Genomic DNA, 4,839 nt, shown 5'->3' on the forward strand with positions numbered 1-4,839 from the left:
CAATTTGATTCACTCAAAACGGATTTAAAATGAAGAAGTTATGGGTAAAACAAGATTGGATAATTTTTCTCATTTTAGCTACGTGAAAATTGGTAACAAATTTATTCCAACCATAACTTAATCAACTTGTATTATATATTATGTAATCTTGAGATACCATAGACACGTATACAATGTTTCGACCTATCATGTCGACACATCTATATATATTTCAGAACAACCATAGACACTCTATATGTGAATGTTGGAGTTAGCTATACAGGGTTGAGGTTGATTCCAAAATATATATAGTTTGAGTTGTGATCAATACTGAGATACGTATACACTGGGTCGTGGATTAATTCAAGATAATATTTATCGATTTATTTCTGTACATCTAACTGTGGACAACTAGTTGTAGGTTACTAACGAGGACAGCTGACTTAATAAACTTAAAACATCAAAATATATTAAAAGTGTTGTAAATATATTTTGAACATACTTTGATATATATGTATATATTGTTATAGGTTCGTGAATCAACCAGTGGCCAAGTCTTACTTCCCGACGAAGTAAAAATCTGTAAAAGTGAGTTATAGTCCCACTTTTAAAATCTAATATTTTTGGGATGAGAATACATGCAGGTTTTATAAATGATTTACAAAATAGACACAAGTACGTGAAACTACATTCTATGGTTGAATTATCGAAATCGAATATGCCCCTTTTTATTAAGTCTGGTAATCTAAGAATTAGGGAACAGACACCCTAATTGACGCGAATCCTAAAGATAGATCTATTGGGCCTAACAAACCCCATCCAAAGTACCGGATGCTTTAGTACTTCGAAATTTATATCATATCCGAAGGGTGTCCCGGAATGATGGGGATATTCTTATATATGCATCTTGTTATTGTCGGTTACCAGGTGTTCACCATATGAATGATTTTTATCTCTATGTATGGGATGTGTATTGAAATATGAAATCTTGTGGTCTATTGTTACGATTTGATATATATAGGTTAAACCTATAACTCACCAACATTTTTGTTGACGTTTTAAGCATGTTTATTCTCAGGTGATTATTAAGAGCTTCCGCTGTCGCATACTTAAATAAGGACAAGATTTGGAGTCCATGCTTGTATGATATTGTGTAAAAACTGCATTCAAGAAACTTATTTTGTTGTAACATATTTGTATTGTAAACCATTATGTAAGGGTCGTGTGTAAACAGGATATTTTAGATTATCATTATTTGATAATCTACGTAAAGCTTTTTAAACCTTTATTGATGAAATAAAGGTTATGGTTTGTTTAAAAATGAATGCAGTCTTTGAAAAATGTCTCATATAGAGGTCAAAACCTCGCAACGAAATCAATTAATATGGAACGTTTTTAATCAATAAGAACGGGACATTTCAGTTGGTATCCGAGCGTTGGTCTTAGAGAACCAGAAAATTTGCATTAGTGTGTCTTATCGAGTTTGTTAGGATGCATTAGTGAGTCTGGACTTCGACCGTGTTTTTTTTAAAAATGATTGCTTAACATTTTTGTTGGAAACTATATATTTTTAACATATGAATATTATGTGATATATTAATCTCTTAACGTGTTTGATATTATGTGATAGATGTCTACCTCTAGAACAAGTCCCATTGACTCACCTAATAATAATGAAGAGTCAAATGTAAATTGGAATGATTTGTGGACTGATTCACAAGTTCCCGAAGAGGAACCGGAAGAAGAGTCGGAACCGGAAGAAGAATCGGAATCGGATGAAGAAATAGAACCGGTGGGGGAAATAATAAAACGGTTAAGTAAAAGAAAATCCTCAACCAACCGACCAAAGTTAATTATGGTCAATGGTGTTTCCGCCAAGGAAGCAAAATATTGGGAGGATTACCAATTCTCCGATGAATCGGATTCCGACGAGAATTCCGATGATGTTATAGAAATTACCCCAACTGAATTTAAAAAGGCAAAAGAAAATAATAAGGGAAAGGGCATAAAAATAGAGAAATCTAATTCCAACCCCGATGAACTTTATATGTATCGTCAACCCCCGAAGTCCTTAAGTTGTAACAATGACCCGGGAACCTCTAAACCACCAGGTTTTTCTAAACCAATGTGGACAACGACGGCTCGTATTAGGGGAACATCATATATCCCTAGAAACTTGGCAAAACGAACCAAAACCGAAGAAGAAGAAACGAGCGAGTCGGAATAAGATAGTTGTATTCGTGTGGTGTAATATATGTAATATAGTGTTCTTATGCTTTATGATATATGTAAAAATTGCTTGTATTAATAAGTATTTTTTTTATGAATCTAACTCTTGTCTATTTTACAGTTTAAAAACACAAAATGGATAGACAACCCAATATTTTAAGAGACCTACCCGGAGACATGATTGATGAAATCTTGTCTAGAGTCGGCCAGAATTCTTCGGCACAACTATTTAAGGCGAGATCAGTTTGTAAGATATTCGAAGAACGTTCCAAGAATGTCTTGGTTTATAAGAGACTTTCGTTTGAAAGATGGGGGATATCACATTGGGAAATCCATAAGTTACGATGTGTTTACTTTGACGCATATATTGCGGGGAACCCAAATGCTATTTTACGCAACGGGTTAAGAAATTATTTTGACTCAATATATCCGAATATTGGACTTCGTGATTTAGAAAAAGCGGCTAACATGCAACATAAAGAAGCATGTTATGCTTACGGATTAGTAATGTTCGCTTCTCACCAAAGTGAGAACAAGAACATCGGGCTACAACTATTAAACAAAACGTTTCCACAAGTGACGGAGTCGGTAATTGGGGTAAGAAATGAGGTTTTTAGATTATTACGGGACTGTTGGACATTACGTAACCCTCGTCCCTTTGATGACGTTACAACACGCTGTCTTATCAACGGCCATAACGGTTATGTTGCACAAGACCAAGGATGGGAAGTAGTCCTAGTAAAACCAGAATGCATGACTTGTTTCTGGACGTATGAATTACGTGTCTTTATTGCCTTTGCTGAACGACTTGTGTACTAGCTAGAATTGTCTTCACAACTATCTTGTATCAAAGTTATTGTGTGCTATATTTCATGCTTCATGTAAAATAAGCGGTATTGTAAGTTTGTAAAATATTGTATAAAAGTTTGAACGCGAAATATTATTATAATCAGTTTTTCATATAGAATTGTAGTAGTTGAATTGTATATTAGCTACTAAGTATGAACTTAACGGGTAGGTACTACCCGAATTTAAACTTATAAAACGCTAATATGAAGAAAAAGCTTTTATAAATGAGTTCATATTATGCTACGAAATACTATTAACTACTCTTAATATTCTGTATGATTAACTTGTTCCATTTAACTATTTTGAAGGAAATGGCACCGACTACTCGACACACCGTGAATATGAATGAAGAGGAATTCCGTACTTTTCTAGCTTCAAACATAGCCGCAGTACAGGCTGCGCTACATACCAACAATAACCTTGGATCTACCAGTACAGGAAATCGTGTAGGATGCACCTACAAAGAATTCACTGCCTGCAAACCTTTGGAATTTGATGGAACCGAAGGACCGATCGGATTGAAACGGTGGACCGAGAAGGTTGAATCGGTGTTTGCCATAAGTAAGTGTACTGAAGAGGACAAAGTGAAGTACGCTACGCATACCTTCACAGGTTCTGCGTTAACATGGTGGAATACCTATCTAGAGCAAGTGGGACAAGATGATGCGTACGCACTACCGTGGTCAGCATTCAAGCACTTGATGAACGAGAAGTACCGTCCCAGAACCGAGGTCAATAAGCTCAAGACAGAACTTAGAGGGTTACGAACCCAAGGATTTGATATTACCACGTACGAAAGACGATTCACAGAATTGTGCCTATTGTGTCCGGGAGCATTCGTAGATGAGGAAGAGAAGATCGACGCGTTTGTGAAAGGATTACCGGAAAGAATCCAAGAAGATATAAGTTCACACGAGCCCGCCTCCATACAACAGGCATGTAGAATGGCTCACAAACTAGTGAACCAGATTGAAGAAAGAATTAAAGAACAGACTGCTGAAGAGGCCAATGTGAAGCAAGTCAAAAGAAAGTGGGAGGAAAACGGTGATAAGAATCACCAATACAACAACAACAGCAATTACAACAATAATCGCAACAATTATCCCAACAATCGCAACATCAATCGCAACTACAACAAACGGCCCAACAACAACAACAACAACAACAGCAACTACAACAATCATCCCAACAACAATAATAACCGCAACAACAACAACAATCAGAAGCAACTATGCCAAAGGTGTGAAAAGAATCACTCGGGGTTCTGCACCAAATTTTGCAACAAATGTAAAAGAAATGGTCATAGCGCGGCGAAGTGTGAGGTCTACGGACCAGGGGTTAATAGAACGAAAGGAACAAATGGTGTCGGAACGAGTAATGGCGGAGCAAGTAGTGTCGGAGCAAGTTATGCCAATGTAGTTTGTTATAAATGTGGAAAACCAGGCCACATTATTAGAAATTGCCCGAACCAGGAGAACACGAATGGACAAGGCCGTGGAAGAGTTTTCAATATTAATGCGGTAGAGGCACAGGAAGACCCGGAGCTTGTTACGGGTACGTTTCTTATTGACAATAAATCTGCTTACGTTTTATTTGATTCGGGTGCGGATAGAAGCTATATGAGTAGAGATTTTTGTGCTAAATTAAGTTGTCCATTGACGCCTTTGGATAGTAAATTTTTACTCGAATTAGCAAATGGTAAATTAATTTCAGCAGATAATATATGTCGGAATCGAGAAATTAAACTGGTTAGCGAAACATTTAAGATTGATTTGATACCAG

The sequence above is a fragment of the Rutidosis leptorrhynchoides genome, chromosome 1, assembly GCF_046630445.1.
Source record: "Rutidosis leptorrhynchoides isolate AG116_Rl617_1_P2 chromosome 1, CSIRO_AGI_Rlap_v1, whole genome shotgun sequence".
NCBI lineage: Eukaryota > Viridiplantae > Streptophyta > Magnoliopsida > Asterales > Asteraceae > Rutidosis > Rutidosis leptorrhynchoides.